A 22,571-nucleotide genomic window follows, 5' to 3' on the forward strand; every position below is an offset into this window, starting at 1 on the left:
TCAGCTACCACTGGACCCCACTGCTCTCAGTAATAAGTGGGGAATAAGTACATAGTCTGGGCTTCAGATTTGTTTGGAGACAAAATTTATTAGGAGTACAAAAAACCACGAAGGCAATTGGCATGAACATCTCCGGAACACTTAAGAAACCCTCTGCTGTTTATCCATCTCCTCTCCTGTCATGAAAGTGGAAGGTCTATTTAATCAATTAATTCTGTGCTTATCACACTCTTTCTTTAAAATATTTATTTATGTATTTATTTATTCGGCTGCACTGTGTCTTAGTTGCAGCATGTGGGAGCTAGTTCCCCAATCAGGTATTGAACATGGATCTCTGCATTGGAGTCTTGGCCACTAGACCACCTGGGAAGTCTCTCCTCATACTCTTGGGGACAGTAACGGGTCATAGACCTCCTCTGAGGCCCCCTTAGAGCTAAGGCATGGGGTGGCTGCAGTAATCCTAAGATGTGGTTTGTTGGTCATGACTCACTCACACTCCCTGCACACATAGGGCTTCTCCCCTGTGTGTGTCCTCTGGTGTGTGATGAGATGGGACTTCCGACTGAAGCTTCGCCCACACTCCCCGCAAACATAGGGCTTCTGCCCTGTGTGTGTCCTCTGGTGTGAGATGAGATTTGACCTATCCTTGGAGACTTGCCCACACTCTCTGTACTTGTCTCTCATAATCCCTGAGACCCCTGCCCCCATGAATGATTTGCCTGTGCCCTCTGGATTCAGTTTCTGGCTTGTGCTGGGCTCTTCTGTCATTCTCTCATGCACCCCAGAACCCCCCACTTGTCCTCTGGGTGAGTAGGAAGAGGCCCTTGAAATCCTCTTCAGCCTTATGCTTTCCAGCAAAGGTTGGGGCCTTTCCTTAGCCTCGTGACCCTCAGGTTTGTCACTCGGGCTGTGTGGATCGGAATATTACTGCTGCTGATTTTGATTGCCTGGGCAGGGATCCTGTGCTTGGAGGTGGTCTCTTTTAGATGGTCTCAGGAGGGTTTGAGAGGGGTGATTGCGTTGGACATGTTGGTTGAGGAATTTCTGACTAGAGAAGGCCAGAGAGCAGGAGGCACATGGGTGGATCTTGGGCTTCGGTTCTGCTGAAAGAGAAAGCTTTGGTCAGGTAGCTGGTTTGCCATGGGAAGGCCTGCCCACTAATCATCTTAGTGTTGACAGCACACAATTTGTCTCCCATCAAGTGTGTCTTTACAGTCCACTTTTCCATTCCATTCTTATTCGCTACATCTACAGAAATCCAGGAAGCCTGTGTCAAGGGCCTTTTCTACATATCACCCAGACTAGGGACCTTCCAGCAGCATCAGAGGCAGCGTCTCTCCTGATACAGGTGGATCTGCAGGGACCTTTCCCTGCGTGTAAGTATCTGAAAAGTCATGTCACCGTGGTCATAGTATTTTACCGTACTGAGAGATAAGACTCTTGATGACTTAGGTGGAATCTTCCTGAGCAGCTCCCTGTGAGGGGAAAGGGTCTATTAAGTTAGGGGCACCTGGCCTGGAGCTGTCTGCATATGGGAGGCAGCACAGGGGGTAGTTAGAGCAGGTGTGAGTAAAGCTGACTTTGCGGCTCCTGGTTCAAAGAGCAGCCTTTGTGCCGATCTCTGCAGGAAGTGGGTTTCAGACTGGATGAGACCGAGTGGCCCAGGTCCCTCTGACTACAGGTCTCTGGCTCCTGCTGCCCCAACTGATTCACAAATTGCTCCTCTCTGAGTTTTTCATAAATCAGAAAATAAAGGCATGTCCTTTCTCGAGTCTCAGCAGTATTCATACCTCATTTATTTCATTCAGTCTTAGCTCATTTAACATGCACTAGGAAGTCCTGTTTAAGAATACATCTCCGGCCAGACTCCTCACACCCTCACTCCCGTGCATCTTCAGCCAGCCCACTCTCACCTCATGTCTGGCAATGAACTGACCTCTGATGGGACTCCCCGCTGCTGTCTCTTCCCCAAAATGAACCAAAGCATCGTCACAGAACAGAGAACATGCCGCTTGCAGCTGAAAGCCTCACGGTTGTTCTGTGTCACCCAGGAAGAGCCCTGGGGCCTGCACGTGGACACGGGCCCTGAGGCTTCCATGTCCGGTCCAGCCTCCTTCCTCGCCCTCTGTGCTTCCTCCTGCGACCACCGGCATGGCCTCTCGTCCCGGCCCTGGGGCTGCGGCACTGGCTGCTCCCCTGCCTGGAATCGTTTCCCAGGGGTGTTATCTCTGCAGAGACCCTGCCCCACCATCCTGCGCCACACCCCACCCTCTGCTCAGGCTGATCCGAGGCACTTTTCCTGCGCTGTTTTCCTCAGAGCACCAGCCCCTGTCTGGTATGAAGCCTGTGCTGCCCCAGGGCAGTGGTTTTGTCTGTTTCGGTGGGTGGAGCCCTGTCTGGCACAGAGTATGAGCTCACATGACAACAAACTGAAACAGTGGCTGAATGCAAATCACTGTACACGTGTCGCTTAGAAATGGGAGGAAATGAGGGAGAAACAGGGAGAGGTGAGAGGGCGGGTAGGTGCTGGGAAACTTGCTGTTTGCTTCTGAGCCTTTCAGCAGAAGGTGATGTGACATAGTTTTTGCACAAAATTTTGAAAATTTGAAGTAACATTTTTAATATAAAAATCTTTCCTAACAGTCATATGAAATGAATCAAATTCTGAGGCATTTTAATGACGACTTGACTGACTTTAGACTGGATTGTACTCTGCTTCGGAATCGGACCAGGGAGGCTCCCCAGGATGGGCTGGGGTGCTGGAAGAGGGGTGGCGCTCCTCTCCCGGCCGCGAGCTCGCTCTTCCCCCTGCTGTCCTGCTTGATGCCGAGGTGCTGGCCATACTCGTCCCCGTACCAGACCAACAGCTCCCAGCCCAGCCTGACCACCTGGCAGGTTCGGTAGAAGATCTGCCCGTGATACTGGAAGGGTACCAGGTTCTGCTCCTAGTCGTCCCGGGCACAGTTCACATACCTGGGGTCGAGGCCAGGAGACGGAAAGAAACCTCAGGTGATGAGTGCCCTCCAGGGTCGGACCATGCCCAGCTCCTTGCCTTCAGGCTCTGAGGCTGCCGTGGTTCCCACCGCCCCTCATGGGGACCTTCTGTTCACACCTTCGACCAGGCCGTGTGAACTCTTATTTCCAGATCCTGTTTCCAGTCCTCTTCCTGGCTCGAATGCTTTTCTCTCCTTACTTAATTAGTCATTTTCCAGAGCCCAGTTCTAGACTCATCTCCACCTGGACTGTCCACGAGGCTGGTGACCTCCAGCTCCCCTAAACTCTAAATTAAGTTCTCTTTCATTCCACAGGACTTGGTGCTCCTTGGCTAGCACACACCCCTCAGCACTCACCCCAGCCTGCCTTCTCTCCCGAGGCTTTTCTTCAATCTCCCCACGTGTATCCAGGGTCCTACTCACTTGCCCACCCCGTCCCATGGAAACTTGGAGCGTGCTCTGACATAGCTTGAGACCCAGAACAGTAATAGTTTATTCACTTTCTGCCTGCCCTGGTGAAAGGAGAGGCCTTCAGAGAATGGCCATGCTCACAGCCATCCTGCCCCCCATTCCTTCCCACACCTCAGGGCTCACTTCTCACTGGAACCGAGCCTGGGGAAGTTGTTGCCCACATGGACTCAAGGTCTCCTGTGTTAGGTTATCCTGGCGCTGTGCAGTTACTCAAAGATAGAAAAATTAAGGTTACTGTTGCTAAAATCAATTGGCTAATGTCTGTCTGCAGTATGTTCTCCAAAAGGACATGGTTTGTGTGATCTACTTCAGTAATGAAGTTCGCTGACTAAACTGAAACATTAAGTGCTTGGTAAGTGTCAATTAAGTGAGTTAAAGTGTCCCTGGTGAATCTAGACTCCTCAAGTTGTTTTCAAGTCCCCCAGTTTTGTTCAGCATATAGCCTTGTATTTTGAGGGCACATGCTATATTTTTATTTCGTTCTTTCTAATGTCTTTTGAAATGAAAAAGCATGATATGGAGGGAAAAGAGGAAAGAAGATGTGAAAGCTATTGAGGGAGACAGGTTGAGAAGGAAAGGGGTGTGGGCTTGAGGGAAGAGCAACATCTACAAACTGCAGACTCACTGCACTCACCTCATCCAGTTGGCCAAAGACGTGTCCTTTCTATCCACATACTCACAGCAGTTTCTCCCTTTGGTGATCTGAGTGTCAGAAAAAGAGTTACAATCTTTCTTCTCTCTTTTATTTACTTATTTATTTTTTGGTAGGAAGCAATAGAAGAACTATTTCTCTCTGCTGTCATTGGTGCTCTTCAGCCTGCATGGATTCAGCTGCTTTCATCAAGAGCCTCTTTAGTTCTTCTTTCCTTTCTGCCATAAGGGTGGTGTCATTTGTATATCTGAGGTTATTGATATTTCTCCTGGCAATCTTGATTCCAGCTTGTGCTTCATCCAGCCCAATGTTTCTCAGGATGTACTCTGCATATAAGTTAAATAAGCAGGGTGACAATATACAGCCTTGACATATTCCTTTTCCTATTTGGAACCAGTCTGTTGTTCCATGTCCAGTTCTAACTGTTGCTTCCTGACCTGCATACAGATTTCTCAAGAGGCAGGTCAAGTGGTGTGGTATTCCCATCTCTTTCAGAATTTTCCACAGTTTATTGTGATCCATACAGTCAAAGGCTATGGCATAGTCAATAAAGCAGAAATAGATGTTTTTCTGGAACTCTCTTGCTTTTTCCTTGATCCAGCAGATGTTGGCAATTTGATCTCTAGTTCCTCTGCCTTTTCTAAATCCAGCTTGAACATCTGGAAGTTCACAGTTCACTATTGTTGAAGCCTGGCTTGGAGAATTTTGAGCATTACTTTACTAGCGTGTGAGATGAGTGCAATTGTGCAGCAGTTTGAACATTCTTTGTCATTGCCTTTCTTTGGGACTGGAATGAAAACTGACTTAACAACCTAGATGTTTTCAATTGCATATGCTAAAAGAACCAGCTTTACAGTTTCCAAGAAGAAAAAAGTTTCATTTTAACCAATTTTCTCTGAAGTCCAAGGAATATCATGACCATCCTGCATCAAAAAGTCATCTTTCCTTTATGTAGTCGTAGTTTGATGCCTAAATTATGGACCCAATGGTGCTCAAATTGACTCTGATATCAGGGGCAGATCAGCTGATAAAAAGCTTGGATGGTCCCTCTGGAGGGAAGTGAGACCTTGGTCCCATCAGAAGAATCTGAGGGCTTAAGGGAATTTGCAGGAGTGGGGAAAGCTTGATCCATCCTACATGTACCATAATCTTAAATAATGCTTATTTACTTTACTGAAGTAAAAAAAAGATTATAAAAACAAATATAAATCACTGAAAGGTAAAGAAATTCATAATCTGTGATCGAAAGCTGCATTCTAAGAAAACTGTTCTCTTAACCTAGAGACTAGGCTAAATTCCAGTCTGCTACCAGCTTACTAGATAACAAAAAATATTGTTTACGGGTAAGCTTAGAAAAGTCTTTTCCATATATCTTGAAGTAGCAGTATTTTTGCAAAGGCATCAGTGTGAAACCATAGAAGGCATGTTTAAAACCTGATTAAGTTGAAATTGACAAAGTAATCTGGTCATTGCTGTGACTTGAAACACTTTAATATGATAACTAGAATTATAACTGACAGCATTTTACCAGAACATATCAGATTTTCATGAATGTCACATAATTTCTAGGATATCTATATTAGTATCATCAACCATACAATATAACTTGAGAAGATTCATCACTCCTCTGACAACACTTCCCATGCAGTTTAACAGGCCAAATGAACTCAGGTTGTTTAATATCTCTCTTTGGGAGGTCTCAGAGGCCCTCTGAAGCATCCCAACGTTAGCTAGAAGTCAATTATTTAAGAAAGTTTGTTCATAAATATCAAAAGGGTTTATAACAGGTAGGATCACATAAGTCACTGTGAAACAATACTTATCCACTTAGGCAAAGTTAACAAAAGATTTCAAAGGTAAACCTAGAACAGATCACTTAAGAGGTAAAGAAACTTAAAATCCATTAGCAAAGGCAGTTCAATATCTCAAGAAAACTTGTACTAGGCACAAAACTCTTTTCTGGGGGTCCACTTTCCATAAAACCTCCTTATCCCTTTCTGTACCCATTCCTTTGCTCCTCCTATTCTGAAACTGCCACCTATAAGTCAGAACTACTTTTTCCTTCATAAAATGTGATTTCATTCCTCACACAACAAGACATACATTTTCCTTAAGCAACCAAGAACTGACTTTTTTATTGGCATTCTATAGATTGGTGAACATACGTATCAGTGATATTATCTAAAAAAATTTTTTTTGCTTTCTTATATTGAACATCTCAGGATGGCACCAGACACTATTCATGGATAGTCAAACATCTCTTTAGTTTCTGTGTAAGAGGAAGGTCCTGTCAAATAGTGAATGTTTCAGAACCTTAATTTATTTGCAAATGATCTAGCTATTCAATACACTGTCATCACTTAGTTTAGCACAACGATAGAAATTCAGGTATCCAAAATCTGGAGAAACTATTGTAAATTCAGTTCAGTTCATTTGCTCAGTCGTGTCTGACTCTTTGTGACCACGTGGACTGCAGGATGCCAGGCTTCCCTGTCCATCACCAACTCCTCGGGCTTGCTCAAACTCATATCCATCGAGTCAGTGACGCCATCCAATCACCTTATCCTCTGTCGTCCCCTTCTCCTCTGCCTTCAATCGAGACTATTATAGACAGATATTTTAAAGTATAACTATTTTTAATAGTTTATCTAAAAGCTCATATCGCATTTACATTTTTTAGGAGTTTTTTTTTTTTTTTGTTTGTTTTTAGAGGTGCTTTCTTTGTTGACAAGCTTGTAACAGATATAACAATATAGCAGTATTTAACTTATAATAAACTTGCTGCTAAGCTGCTAAGTCACTTCAGTCGTGTCCGACTCTGTGCGACCCCACAGACGGCAGCCCACCAGGCTCCCCCGTCCCTGGGATTCTCCAGGCAAGAACACTGCAGTGGGTTGCCATTTCCTTCTCCAATGCATGAAAGTGAAAAGTGAAAGTGAAGTCGCTCAGTCATGTCCGACCCTTAGCGAACCCATGGGCTGCAGCCTACCAGGCTCCTCTGTCCATAGGATTTTCCAGGCAAGAGTACTGGAGTGGGTTGTCATTTCCTTCTCCGATAATAAACTTAGGCACTATAAAAATTTTATGCTTAAAGTTAATGACTCAGACGTGTCTATATTAGAGTAGCAAAAAAAAAAAATACTAGATATTTAATATTGAATATTTCCCAGTTCACGTGAATCTAAAATTCATTTAGGTCATTTTTTTCTTGTATTTAGAACTGTTTGGTTTGTAAGGGCTTCATTTTCTTTAGATTATTTAAATAAGAACTCATTTACAACTTCAGCAATATTATCAAAAAACAGAAGACTCACACTGAGACATACATAAAACCACACAGACCGACAGACAGAGATCTTCTAGTTTTCCGCCCAAGATTTAAAATATCTCTTTGACCTTCTTTTTTTGGGGGGGGGGGGGCTTGAAGTTCTCATTTGCCGAAGGCTGAGTTCTCAGGCAAAGTGGGCAGTATTTTTCAAGGAAAGGATTAACTTCAAGCTTTGCCCTAGGCAGGGCTTTTTAACAAGCTAATTGTTCTTAGGTGCATATGCAAAAGAACCAGCTTTACAATTTCCAAGAAATTTTTTTTAATTTTAACCAATTTTCTCTGGTTCTATAGAATATCATGGCCATCCTAGGTCAGGTCATCGTTCCTTCCTGTAGTCATAGTTTTATCCCTGAATTATAGACAGATCAGCGGATAGAAAGCTCGGGTTGTCTCGGTGGGGTGGATTTGCTCGCTGATGGATTTCACCTGGCGGCAGTAGCGAGGCCCGCGGGCCTCTCCTGGGAGCGGGCGTTTGGGCGGAGCACACCTGGCCGCGTCGGGGGCGGAGCGCGCCTCCTCCGAGCTCCTAGGCTGTGTGTCTCGGGTCTCAGGGGTCTCCATTGCGGCTGGGAACGCCCATTTCGTGGGCTCCTGGGTCCGCATCGATTGACATCCGGTGAGCGGAGCGGAGGGGTGCGGACCACAGGTAAGGGAACTGCGGCTCTGGCGCGGGGCGGAGTAGGGAACCACGTGTTCCGCCCTGTCTGTTGGCACAGTCTCGGAGCCCCCTAACCTGGCGGTGGCAGAAAGGCCTCGCCAATGGGGTCAAAGTCTTTACCACTTTACCCCGTCGCCTAAAGCTCAGACCCACGTGGTTTTCCCAAGCAGCCTAGTGCCTGCAGCGAGGTCCCCAGGAAGTCCAAGGGATTTATCCTGCCTGGTGATTTCACCTGCTGGGACTCCACAACCCTTCCGCTGGCCGGCTGGCCCAGCCCTGCTTCCGGCAGTTTGCAGCCCAGCGGGCCCTTGACCACCTTCTGGGATGGGAAAGGGAGGGGTCCACGAATTGCACCCTAGAAACTTAGTAGGGTGCATGGATTTAAAAGCCTGGCGGCCACCCAGGCGGAAAAGAAGGGAGGAGGGCACCTGGCTGCCCTTTCATGGTGGCATCTGTGGCTGTCCTGCTGAGAGGGGGGCCTTTCCATGGGGACCCTGTGCAATAAGTGTGGTGTTTTGGAACTGAATAATTAGAACGTGTAAAATTTTTAAATTATGTGGTGCTTTAATTAAAAAAACACAAAAGCTCCAAGTTTTTTGCAAATTGAGGTCTAAAAATTGAAGGCCTATTTTCCTTCCACTGTGGCATTCTATGAAGAAACGTGCGTGTTTTTCAGAAAAGAGTCAGAAAAGTGAGGGAAACAGAAAACCCAGAGGTGCCCCTGTAGTTTGGTGAAGGCCTTAGGAGGTCACTCATAAATGCTGCTGGCTGTCAGGAGGCAGTCTCTTCCTGTGGCTGATGGGCACAGAGCTCTGAAGGCTTGTCCTTTGCATGGATGTTCTTGTTTATGGAAATCCAGCTCGGAGCCATCTCCTGATATGTAAGAATTTCCCAGACTAGACCCCTAGGCAAATCCCGCAGGGCCAGGGACTCCTTCCTTGATTGTATTTGTCTGTTTGAAAAGCAGCAATGCCATATTTTTCTTTAAATCTGGTCTATCATCCAGGCCTTGGAGTAATATTTCCCATCCCTCTCAATGGGCTTGGGTTCCAGGAATGAATTATAGTCAGTTGTCCGTGATTTTACCGATGAGGAAACTGAGACCCAGAGAGGGTGGACGGTCCAGGGGAGAATGGGATATCCTTCCGGGAACCCTGGCTCCGGCGTTTGTAAGGAGCCTCCTCCCCAGCATGTGTCAAGTGCCGTCCGTTTCCCGTGCGCTCTGTTTCTATTTCTGTTCCCTGGTGGCTCAGTTGGTCAAGAGTCTGCCTGCAATGCGGAGACCCGGGTTCAATCCCTGGGTCGGGAAGATCTCCTGGAGAAGGAAATGACAGCCCACTCCAGTATTCCTGGCTGAAGAATTCAATGGACTGAGGAGTCTTGTGGGCTACAGTCCATAGGGTCACAAAGGGTTGGCTGAGTGAGCGAACACTTGTTTCTATTATTATTTCATCAGCACCACCTCAGATCATCAGGCATCAGATCCTAGAGGTTGGAGGCCCCTGCTTTAGTTCCCTCTTTCGTCTTCTACGTAGCTCCAGCCTGCTTCCTCCTCCTCTTCTTCCTGGAGAACTGCCTGCTGGGCTTCTCTGAATGTGACTGAGTCTCCTTCCCTCAACTTCCTTTTCTCTGAGCCTCCTCTCATCTCCTAGCTGGGTTTCCCTGATCTCCATTCAGGCACTTTTGCCCCAGGTGGTGCTAGTGGCAAAGAACCTACCTGCCAATGCAGGAATTTGATCCCTGGGTTGGAAGATCCCCTGGAGGAGAGCACGACAACCCACTCCAGTATCCTTGCCTGGAAAATTCCCCTGGACAGAGGAGCCTGGCGGGCTCTGACAGTCAGACATGACTGAAGCGACTTAGCACAGCACACCGGAGGCCCTTTGAACTGCAGACTCATGTGATTGTTTTGGCTCCTTGGAGTCCCTTGTCACTCCACGTGTATGTTAGGGTCAGCTTGTGTATTGCTTCCTAAAGGCCTCAGAGGGTAACAGGCAGGAAGGCCAGGGGTCTCCAGACAGAGGGAATAGGCTGCAAGTGTCGGTCGTTTTTATCTCTCTCTTAAGAGGCAGGAGGAAACAAACTAGTGTTCCATTTTTTCCCCTTCTTGATACAAATTTAAAAGGAGGTTTCTCTTAAAAACCTGTGTTGCCATGACGACTCCTGGCTCCACCTGAACTTAACTTTTCTCAAACCTTGAGCTAAGCAATGCATTTTTCTTATGGAAATGTTTGTCTTAAGCTATGTTAATGTGCTATGTGTTTACCCTACACTCTGTCTTCAAGTTGGTTCCTCCTAAAGGCTCAGAACTGACTTGACAAACCAGTATGTTTTACTCATACCTTGTTCTCCTAATCTACGTTAATGAAACTATATATTTTCCTGGAAATCTGCCTTTCTTCAAGATTCATGTCAATCATTTTATGGCCCGGGATGACTCACCTGCTGCCAATGTTATGTCATGCATGTTGTGGGTGAGGGGCCTGGTGCCGTTTTCTGAGACATTGTCTTTATTTAATTAGCAGACTGCTAGTGGTCCTTTAACATCTTGCTAAAGACTAGCAAGGGGTACTCTTTCTGCCTCCTTCTGATGTCTATGTCAGCAGCTTTCTCTATCTCTTTTATACTTTAATAAAACTTTATGACACAAAAGCTCTGAGCAATCAAGCTTTGTCACTGGCCTTGGATTGTATAATTTCCAGTGTGCCTGTCTTGTCATCCTCATTACATCCGTGGCAAAGTATTTTATTAATGCTGATATTATTGAAAGGGAATTGTTTTTTTAAATTCCTTTTCAGATTGTTATTTGCTAGTGTATACAGATAGAACTGTGTAATCATTCATTTTTATCAGTTTGGACAGCTTGATAGTTGTCTTTACGTTCTTTACTTTCTCATAATTTAAGATTACCCTGGCTTATATATTTACTGTCTCACCCCTAGTCTCAGTCATTTCTTCAAAGAACTTCTGTCCTTTTTTTTTTTAACATTAAATTATTTTTGACTATGCTGGGTCTGTGTTGCTAGATGTCTAGTTGTAGTGAGCAGAGGCTACCCTCTTGTTGCCATCCCATGACTTCACATTGCAGTGCTTTCTCTGGTTGCAGAACTTGGGCTCTGGAGCATGCGAGCTTCAATAGTTGTACGGGGGCTTAGTTGCCCCTGGGCATGTGGAATCTTCTAGGACCAGGGATTGAACCCGTGTTCCCTGCATTGGTAGGCAGGTTCTTTACCACCGGGCCACCAGGGACGTTTCTTGTTCCTTTTTATTAGAGAATGATATTTAAAACATACATGTAGGAGCTAAATATGCTTGGCTGACAATACATGGAAATATATACATGTATTCCAGCTTACCTTTGAACATATTCAGTTAAAGGTAATTTGTGATGATGTCTCCAACTTGATCCACCATGACATGGATATTGTAACCTTTCCTTTTGTGTATCTGTAACGTCACATTCCAATGGTAAGATACCTGGCTTCCACCACTTGTCATGTATAGAATTCAGTGCTTGTCCCATGGGGTTACTGAAAAAACTGTCAGACTGTCTTCCAAAGGGGGCTGTGCATGCATCCCACCAGTGTCTTGAGTATGTTTTTGTATGATAGTTTACTATCAGTATACCCTCAGTGGCCAGGTGTCTATGTCAGTCTTTGCCAGTTATGAATGGGCTTGTTTGCTCTAGTGTTCTTGGACAATTTGAGTACAGATTCTTTGTCAGATATGCATTTTTTAGGAAAACGATGTTATTTATTTTTGGCTGAGTTGGGTCTTTGTGTGTGGGCTTTTCTCTAGTTTTGGTGAGCATGGGCTGTAACTAGTGGTGTGAGGGCTCCTCACTGCAGTGGCTCCTCTTATTGTGGGGTACAGGCTCACGGGCTTCAGTAGTTGCAGTATGTGAGCTCGGCGTTGTGGCTTCCAGAATCTAGAGCACAGGCTCAGCAGTTGTGGCACACGGGGTTAGTTGCTCTATAGCATGTGGGATCTTCCCACACCAGGGATCACACCTGCATCTCCAGCACTGGCAGGCGGATTCTTGACCACGGAGCCACCAGGGCATATTTTAGATTCTAGCTTTCCACACCTGTATCTGGTGAAAGAGGCCAGGATCAAGAGGCCTGGCAGCTGGGAGTCCTCGGGCACAGTTCTGGCTGTGCTATCAAAAGCTCTGGGCCCTTTGGCGAGCGCCTCAACTTTCCTGGGACTGTTTCCTCCTCTCAGAAATGCCCTGCTGTTGGACTGTAGCCCACCAAGCTCCTCTGTCCCTGGGATTTGTGAGGCCGGAATACTGGAGGGGGTGCCATTTCCTTCTCCACAAGCTAGCATTTTGAAGATATTTTCTCCTGGGTATTGGTTTTGATGAAGGAAAGGGGATCCCTTCCGGGGCTTGAGAGTGGGTTCTTGTCTGACACTTGGAAGTGAGTTGTCCGAGGCCGGAGCGCTGTCCAAGCGAGAGGCTTTATTGGGAAGGGCTGCCGGGGCGGACGGCGGGAGGGCGAGGGAAACGGAGACAACTGCTCTGCCACGCGGCTCACAGTCTCAGGTTTTATGGTCATTGGGTTAGTGTCTGGTTTGTCTCTTACCCGTCATTCTGAATTGGGATCCTTCCTGGGGGCACACACATCCCTCAGCTGAGAAGGATTCCAGTGAGGAGGATCCTGGGAGGTTGGTAGGACCTCTGGACTGGAGTCCCCCATCTCCTTTTGACCTCTCCAGAGTCCTGGTTGGTGGTAGCTGGTTAGTTCCTGGCTCCTTACCAGGACCTCCTGTTGTAAGATGACTCCTGCAAGTGTTTTCTCTTCTCTGGGGCCTGGCAAGGGCTGGTGGTCAGTGGTTCGTTTAACAGTTTGTCTTTTGGTTCTCTCGAGTAAGGTCCTTCACAGAGTAAATGTATAAAATTGTAAAAGTCAATGTTGTAAATAATTTATGTTAATAATTTGGTAAGTTGGCTTTTTTGTTGTGTTGGAACTCATCACCAGAACAAAGGTCATGTAGGTCTTTTGTTGTTTTCTAAAATTTTTATAGTTTTTAAAATTGAATTACAGTGTTGCAAAGTTTGTGTGTATGTTCATTTCATTCCATATGTTTTTTTTTTTAACGGTTATTTATTTTTAGTTGATTGATCGTTGTTTTACAATATTGGTTTGATTTGTCATAGATCGACATGAATTAACCATAGGTGTACGTGTGTCCCCTCGCTCTTAAATCTCCCTCCCACGTCCCACCCATTCCCCACCTCTCTAGGTTATTACAGAGCCCCAGTTTGAGTTCCCCGAGTCACACAGCAAATTCCCATTGGTTGTCTATTTACAAATGTTGGTGCATGGGCATCCATGCTGCTCTCTCCATTCATCTCACCCTCTCCCTCTTGTTCCCCACCCTTGTCCGTCAGTCTGTTCTCTATGTCTGTATCTCCATTGCTGCCATGTGAACAGACTCATCAGTACCATCCTTCTAGATTCCATGTTTTTCTCCTTCTGACTGCCTTGCCTGTTTAATACGCTCTTGGTTCATCCACTTCATTAGAATTGACTCAAATGTGTTCCCTTTTACGGCTGCATTCCATATAGTCTCTAACTGTTCCTTAGCCATGTTTTGAGGAGGGTCATGGAGCTATTCTGCTCCATTTCAGTTTGGGCTTCCAGTCTGAGTGCTCAGAGCAGAGCTGCTTCTGGGTGAGCCCTCTGGGCTCTGTGAGCGCGGGGCTGCCCGCTCTTCTCTGGCGGCCCGCAGGGGGGCGCCAAACGCCCCTCTGACCCGCGGGCACAGGACGCCTTGCCTTCAGACTCGGATTGGTGACCAACTGGCGGGAGCTTTGTCTCCTCAGGGGCGTCAGGGCTAAGGCTTCTGGATAACGGGGCTGAGCCCAGGCTGAGAGGAGTGGGGTTGCCTCAGTGCCCGCCAGCACGGAGGCACTGCAAGAGGGAAAAATGAGGATGAAGTAGACGTTTCCTGTGTCCAGCTGAGCGCTGACCGGAGGTCCATCTCAGAGGACTCAGGGGGGAAAGAGCTCCATGTGCAAAATAGTGGGTTTTTAGTTAGATTTCTGTTAGATGATCTAGAGGATGACCAGTGATGTTCTTTAGTGTAGGTGGCCAGTTTTCCTGTCACTGTCTCTCGAGAAGACTGTCCTTTCCTCTTCGCTCGTTCCTGGTTTGATTTTCATGAACTGACCAGTACATGGGGGTTCGCTCCTGGGCTTTCTGTTCTTTCCTCGAGTCCGTGTGTCTGTGTTCGTGCCAGTTCCTCACTGTGGTGGTTACTACAGCTCCGGGAGGTAGTTTGAAGTTGGAGAGGAAGATGCCTCTAGCTGTGTTCTTTTTTCTCAGTCTTGTTGGCTGTTTAAAGTCCTGTTCAATATTAGCAGCCTAATATTAGGCATATTTCTATTTCTGTGAAAAATGCCATTGAATATTATTTTGTGATTGCAGTCAGTGTATTTGTTGATGGCTTTGGCTGGAATGGACACTTTAATTCCTCATTGTTGCAGTGCATTGAGCATGGAAGAGTTTTCTGTTTATTTGTGTTTTCTTTGGTTTCTTTATCAGTGCTTTCTAGTTTTCTGACTACTGGTCTTTTATGTCCTTGATTAAGTTTGTTGCTAGATGTTTTATTCTGTTTGATGCAATGATAAGTGGGATTTTCCTAATTTTGTTTCTGATTGTTATTAGTGTAGAGAAACGCAACTGATGTTTGCATATTGATTGGGATTGTAAATTATAATATTTTATATCATTGTAAATTGATCCGAAATTATTCAGCTTTACTGAATATAGTCTAACAACTTTTTGTGAAGTTATGTGGAAAATTTTATTTGTAAAATCTGTTTCTCCTGCAGTAGGTCATGCAGAGGACCCAAGACATGGTGGTTACTAATAGACTTCCCACAGTACTTCTTCATTCCAAGTGGACTCCTACAATGGCAGTGAGCATCACAGCTTCCCTTGAACCTCGTCTGGGTAAGTCTTGGTCTGTATAAGAAAGTTTCATGCCTGTCTGATCTAATTTTCTTTTGTGGTATTGACATGGTTGTTTTGAAACATAATTTACTTTCCGGTAATTTAAAATGTACAGAAAATTCCTAGCAATGGGAAAAAGTACTCACATTTGCCACATCATCTAAAATACTCCATGTGTTTTATCCAAAATGGGTGCATTCTCTTGCAGAACCAGCACATAACCTCCAAAATCAGGAAATCATGTGGTTTCTCCATTATAATGTAATCCACAACCCCACTTCCACTTTTAGCAATTGTTCAATTGTATGAATATATCTTTTTTTCCATCCTCATCCTTTTTTCTTTCTTTAGAGTGTTACTGAGATTTTCGGTTATTTGGACAAACTTGATGGATTTAAAGCAGACATGGTGAATATGGGATCTGGGTGGTCTTTTCTATATGGACTTTTTCCACTAAAGATGGTTTTAACGTTTATTCATGTTGTAACATGTATGAATACTGCATTCTTTTTTCCCCATAGTAATTAAAAATAAATAACATGCCATTTACCATTTAGATCTTTGTAAGCATACAGTGTTGTAGTATGAACTACCTTTACTTGTTTTGCCAACCAGTTTAATAATGTGTACCTTGTGTGTGCTTTGGAGAAACTGAGGAAACTGAGCCAGTGACTGAAGTGGCCCAAGATATCACGTTAGGTACCATCTTCATCTAAAAACAAAACAGGGGCTTCCTGGTGGTCCAGTGGTTAAGACTGGACACTCCCAAAGAAGGAGGCCCAGGTTCAGTCCCTGATCAGAGAACTAGATCTCCCATGCCACAACAAAGAGTTTGCATGCTGTAGCTAAATATCTGGCTTGCCTCAATGAAGGTCCACCTGGCACAGCCAAATAAAAAAACAAATAAATATTAAAAAAATAAAACCAAAGGAAAGGAAGGGTATGGTTGTTGTACAGATTCACGTCTTAGCTTTCCCTATTGATAAAAAAGAGTTTCACAGACTGTCATCCTTCTATCTGGTATATACAGAGGATTCCTTTGAAATGAGATTTCTCTGGTAAATGTGACTCACGGAAGAGCTGTCTTGAACTTCAGTTTCAGAGATGATCATGTGTCTTCTTAAAAAAAAAAAGTTAATTAGGTCCAACTAATTCTCATGCTGAAGTGGTATATTTTGGGGTAGCATTTGCTCCCCTTCACTTTGGATGTATCCCCACTTGTTGACACAGTCATCTACCAAAGACATCCTGATATTTGAAAGTTTTTAGCTATTACAAGTAGAGCTATTGTGTATAATTGTGTGATAGTTTTTGTCTGGACACTTTTTCAAAGCTCTTTACTAAGTACTAGATGTGTACTGTTCAGGTCACAGGTGAGCCTTGTTTAGCTGTGGAAAAATCCAGCTATGTTTCTCTGTGGATCGAACTTGAGTCTCTTGCATTGTCAGGCAGATTCCTTACCACTGAGCCACCAGAGAAGTGCCTCCCAGCCCTTTTTTGAGTTTACTGCATCTAATAGATGTGCAGTGCTACTTCACTGTTGTTTTAGTTTGTAATTTCCTAATGATATATGATTTTGAGTATTTTTGACATGCTTATTTACTATCTGTATATTTTCTTCGGCCAGGTGTTCAGATTTATACATTTTTAATGAAGTTGTTTGTTCCAGATTTTTTGTTATAGTTGGAGTACAATCCTTGATCAGATATGTATTTTGTAAATGTATTTTTATGTGGCTTGTGTTTAAGTTATGTGAATAAGGTTTTTCACAGTTTAAACTTCTAATTTTTTAAAGTTCATGTTATATATGTTTTATATCCTTTTTTGGATAGACTTGAGTGTTTTTTTTGTTGTTGTTAAATTTCATAAGCAAAACTCAGGTACTGTAGATACAGTTGTTTTTTTTTTTTAATAATTTTATCTATTTATTTATTTTTGGTTGTACTGAGTCTTCATTGCTGCATGGGCTTTTCTCTAGTTGCAATGCACAGGTTCTCATTGTAGTGGCTTCTCTTGTTGATGAGCATAGGCCCTAGGTCTGCAGGCTCAATAGTTGTGGTGCACAGGCTTAGCTGCTCTGAGACATGTGGGATCTTCCCAGACCAGGGATTGAACCTGCGTCTCCTGCATTGGCAGGCAGATTCTTTACCACTGAGCCACCAGGGAAGCCCTGTAGATACAGTTTTAAGCAAAGCTGAGGTACCATAGATACAGTTTTGGCTTTTGTCTATCGAGAAGTTTGAGTGAGGTTGGTGTACACTGTAAAATTATGTCTACATTCATTTGATTGGATATGGCTTCCAATTGTTTGTATAATTGGTTTTGGCGATGTCATGGGAAGTCAGTTTCCCCAAGGGAAACTGGGTGGGGTCCATGAAACATGAACTGTCTTCCATCCCTGGGAATCACTTTCTGCTTTTTCTGGCTTTGGATTTGACTTGTTTGGCTATCTCATACTAGTGGAATCACAGAACGTTTGTCCCGTTTTGGTCTGGTTTATTTCACTTAATATAATGACCATAAGGTTCGTCCACATTGTAGCATTGTCAGAATGACCGACTTTGAAGGGATGAATCATATTCCATTGTGTGTATACCACAGTTTGTTTATGGAATTGGCTGCCATGAACACTTAGATTGCTTCTGTTTGTTGGCCAGTGTGAATCATGCTGTTCATTCAAGCAATAGTATCAAACAGCAATGGCATCAATTAAAGATGTGGATCCGTTTCACTGTGTCAAGTTATTATTTAAGGTATTCTATTAATGCCAGTAACAAAGCTGTCCAGAAATAATACAATGTTTATTAAGAAAACAAGATTTACTACTTTGTTTTATTATTCTATGTCTTTTGAACCGATTTAATGACAACAGGCTTAACTTTTCATTAACTTGTATGACTATCAGCAGTTTGACCAAGTTGAAGAACGTGACTCGTTCATAGTCTTCCTCATCAGTACATTCCATCTACTAGCTTTAAAATCATTTAGTGCAGAGCTCAAACACTGTCTAGGTGTTCATCCAGTGTTTTGTTTGATTATCATGCAGGATCATTTTAAAAGTAAAAGTATGCCTGTGTGAGTTAGAGCTCTGATCCCAACAGTCCATGTAGAAGCTTCCACTGAGAAATGTATAGATTTTGCACCAATGCCACTGAAATTTGTGAATGTCGTATACCGCGAATCACAATAAGTGTAAACAGCTTCCCACGCTACCTATTTGAAACGACCACTATTAATGACATTTTCATTCACTGGAGGACTAAATATAGCCAACCTATGCTGTGTTTGCCAAATAGACTTTGAAGTATTCTTTACATAGTGCTTCATCGGTCCATGGCACTTGTCAGATTGAAGAAACCCTTGCTACGTCAAGGTTGTGAACACGTCTACTTATGTTTTGTTTGAGATGTTAAAGTCCTTCTTCAGTTTTCTCTGAGGAATGGTTCTGTATATGCCCCGTGGATCCCAAAATCCACTGATGTTCATGTGTCTTGGTGCTTCCCAGGTGGTGCTAGTGGTAAAGAACCCACCTGCCAATGCAGGAGAGTACTCCCCCTGCTCGTCTTTAGCCGGATGTTATATAGCTACTAGCAGTCTACTAATTAGAGAAAGGAATGGCAGCAGGCCCCTCACCCACAAGCTACATGGAGATAACCCTGGCACCGGGTGAGTCATCCTGGGCCATAAAACATTTGACATGAGCAAATATATAGCTTCATTCCCATAGATTAGGAGGACAGTGTATGAATAAAGCATATTGGTTTGTCAAGTCAGTTTTGAGCCTTTAGGCAGAACCTACTTGAAGACAGAGTCTAGGGTAAATACATAGTACATTCACATAGCTTAAAGCAAACATTTCCAAAAGAAAAATGCATTGGTTCGCTCATGGTTTGAGAAAAGTTAAGTTCAGGTGGAACCAGGTGTCACTATAGGAACACAGATTTTTTAGAGAAAACCTCTTTTTAAATTTGTGTAGAGAAGGGGAAAAAAGATAGCACTAGCTTGTTTCCTCCTGCCTCTTAAGAGAGAGAGAGAAAAAATGTCTGACATTTGCAGCCTAATTCCTCCCTTTGGAGACCCCTGGCCTTCCTGTCTGTTACCCTCTCAGTTTCATTAATTGAATGTTATCTGCCTTGTGAAACACTGAGTCTAGAAGTATGTGTTTATTTTGGGGTATTTCAGCCAATTTCATTTAAATGCGTATGTTCATGGTAGTATTGCAAAGTTTGATATGCTGTTGCTTTGTATACTGACATATGACATAGGGAAATGTGAGTCTCCAAGTTCGATTTTGCTTTTGAAGGTTGTTTTTCTTTTTAGGGGTACAAAGAAAAATAATATGAGTGTTAAAATCAGCTTTTGTATCTTTGCCAGATATGAATTCTGATCACATTGAATCTGGAGATATGTCTGTGCATTAAAGTCCTAATAACTATGTGAATTGATTTCACTACCATGGAATGTTTTCATATCTATTGAGGATTTACTTCATTTATTTCGGTCATACTTGTTTAATTTTCTGTCTTACAGTTTTGCTCATAGATCAAAGCTATTAAAAATTGAAAATGATATTTGAAATGGTCACCAGCCTTTAAATTCCATGGGAGGTTATTCATTGGCAGTTTATAAAACTGAACGAACTGTGTGTAGCCATACTTTCTTGTTGTCATTCTGTGAATTTGAAGAATGTTTGAAGTTGTTTATGCCTTAAATATTGATACAGATGATGTCCAATATTTATCTGAATAGACTTGCTTTCAATGTGTAGTTTCCTATGCGTATGTCTTTCTTTATGGATTTGGGTAGAACTTGTATTGGAACACTGAAAAATCTGTTAGAGCAACCATGCTGACCTTTCTTCTGACAGTCATAATTAAGATTTTCATTGTCAATGATGAGCATGACATTTGTACTGTCATTTTGCGCCATGCCTCGGATCCTACGGAAAAACGTGCTGTTAATCCTACCTTTGTGAAGATTGAAACGATTGTAGAAACTGGAATTTGTAGAACTATTTGTGGTTTAAATATATCTTGTGTATATAATTAGCCAGATTACTGTTCGGTGTTAGACTACTATGTTACAATATGTATCACAAACGTGTCTTCCACTCTTATCCATTGGAAATGTGGTGGAGAGATATTTTGGTGATGCGAGTCATTTAAATAATGTGTTTAGAGTGTTTATATTCCTGTTATACAGGTAATGGGTCTTGGTCCCATGTTTAAAAATTACTCCGCTGTCTTTTGTTATGCATGTGAAGAGCCGAAATTGAAGATGATGCAGGTATGTACTTCAAAAGGTAAGTGTAGGGTTGAGGGTGTGAAGAGTGTGGGTTAGGGTTAGGGTGTGGGATAGGGTGTCGGTACAGGGTTAGGGTTAGGGTTAGGGTGTCGGGATAGGGTGTCGGGTTAGGGTTAGGGTGTCGGGTGTCGGGTGTCGGGTGTCGGGTTAGGGTGTCGGGTTAGGGTTAGGGTGTCGGGTTAGGGTGTCGGGTTAGGGTGTCGGGTGTCGGGGGTCGGGTGTCGGGTGTCGGGTGTCGGGTGTCGGGTTAGGGTGTCGGGTTAGGGTGTCGGGTTAGGGTGTCGGGTTAGGGTTAGGGTTAGGGTGTCGGGTTAGGGTTAGGGTGTCGGGTTAGGGTGTCGGGTTAGGGTGTCGGGTTAGGGTGTCGGGTTAGGGTTAGGGTTAGGGTGTCGGGTTAGGGTGTCGGGTTAGGGTGTCGGGTTAGGGTGTCGGGTTAGGGTTAGGGTGTCGGGTTAGGGTTAGGGTTAGGGTGTCGGGTTAGGGTGTCGGGTTAGGGTTAGGGTGTCGGGTTAGGGTTAGGGTTAGGGTTAGGGTTAGGGTTAGGGTTAGGGTTAGGGTTAGGGTTAGGGTGTCGGGTTAGGGTGTCGGGTTAGGGTTAGGGTTAGGGTTAGGGTGTCGGGTTAGGGTTAGGGTGTCGGGTTAGGGTGTCGGGTTAGGGTGTCGGGTTAGGGTGTCGGGTTAGGGTTAGGGTGTCGGGTTAGGGTGTCGGGTTAGGGTGTCGGGTTAGGGTGTCGGGTTAGGGTTAGGGTTAGGGTGTCGGGTTAGGGTGTCGGGTTAGGGTGTCGGGTTAGGGTGTCGGGTTAGGGTTAGGGTGTCGGGTTAGGGTTAGGGTGTCGGGTTAGGGTTAGGATGTCGGGTTAGGGTTAGGGTGTCGGGTTAGGGTGTCGGGTTAGGGTTAGGGTGTCGGGTTAGGGTGTCGGGTTAGGGTGTCGGGTTAGGGTGTCGGGTTAGGGTGTCGGGTTAGGGTTAGGGTTAGGGTGTCGGGTTAGGGTTAGGGTTAGGGTTAGGGTTAGGGTGTCGGGTTAGGGTGTCGGGTTAGGGTGTCGGGTTAGGGTGTCGGGTTAGGGTGTCGGGTTAGGGTGTCGGGTTAGGGTTAGGGTTAGGGTGTCGGGTTAGGGTGTCGGGTTAGGGTGTCGGGTTAGGGTGTCGGGTTAGGGTTAGGGTTAGGGTTAGGGTTAGGGTTAGGGTTAGGGTTAGGGTGTCAGGTTAGGGTGTCGGGTTAGGGTTAGGGTTAGGGTTAGGGTGTCGGGTTAGGGTGTCGGGTTAGGGTGTCGGGTTAGGGTTAGGGTGTCGGGTTAGGGTTAGGGTGTCGGGTTAGGGTTAGGGTGTCGGGTTAGGGTTAGGGTGTCGGGTTAGGTTTAGGGTTAGGGTGTCGGGTTAGGGTTAGGGTGTTAGGGTTAGGGTGTCGGGTTAGGGTTAGGGTGTCGGGTTAGGGTTAGGGTTAGGGTGTCGGGTTAGGGTTAGGGTTAGGGTTAGGGTGTCGGGTTAGGGTTAGGGTGTCGGGTTAGGGTTAGGGTTAGGGTGTCGGGTTAGGGTTAGGGTGTCGGGTTAGGGTTAGGGTGTCGGGTTAGGGTTAGGGTTAGGGTGTTGGGTTAGGGTTAGGGTGTCGGGTTAGGGTTAGGGTTAGGGTGTCGGGTTAGGGTTAGGGTTAGGGTTAGGGTGTCGGGTTAGGGTTAGGGTTAGGGTTAGGGTGTCGGGTTAGGGTTAGGGTGTCGGGTGTCGGGTTAGGGTTAGGGTTAGGGTGTCGGGTTAGGGTGTCGGGTTAGGGTGTCGGGTTAGGGTGTCGGGTGTCGGGTTAGGGTGTCGGGTTAGGGTGTCGGGTTAGGGTGTCGGGTTAGGGTGTCGGGTTAGGGTGTCGGGTTAGGGTGTCGGGTTAGGGTGTCGGGTTAGGGTTAGGGTTAGGGTTAGGGTGTCGGGTTAGGGTGTCGGGTTAGGGTGTCGGGTTAGGGTGTCGGGTTAGGGTGTCGGGTTAGGGTGTCGGGTTAGGGTGTCGGGTTAGGGTGTCGGGTTAGGGTTAGGGTGTCGGGTTAGGGTTAGGGTGTCGGGTTAGGGTGTCGGGTTAGGGTTAGGGTGTCGGGTTAGGGTTAGGGTGTCGGGTTAGGGTGTCGGGTTAGGGTTAGGGTGTCGGGTTAGGGTGTCGGGTTAGGGTGTCGGGTTAGGGTGTCGGGTTAGGGTGTCGGGTTAGGGTGTCGGGTTAGGGTGT

The 22,571-nt window shown here is 45.1% G+C and overlaps 1 pseudogene; it reads right to left on the reverse strand.

Moving 5' to 3' along the window:
* Positions 1-486: 486 nt before the first annotated feature.
* On the reverse strand, positions 487-8,047 carry LOC145540520 (histone-lysine N-methyltransferase PRDM9-like; annotated as a pseudogene).
* Between the last annotated feature and the right edge of the window lie 14,524 nt (positions 8,048-22,571).

This window comes from Giraffa tippelskirchi, chromosome 3, assembly GCF_054371585.1.
Source record: "Giraffa tippelskirchi isolate mGirTip1 chromosome 3, T2T-mGirTip1v1.2.pri, whole genome shotgun sequence".
NCBI lineage: Eukaryota > Metazoa > Chordata > Mammalia > Artiodactyla > Giraffidae > Giraffa > Giraffa tippelskirchi.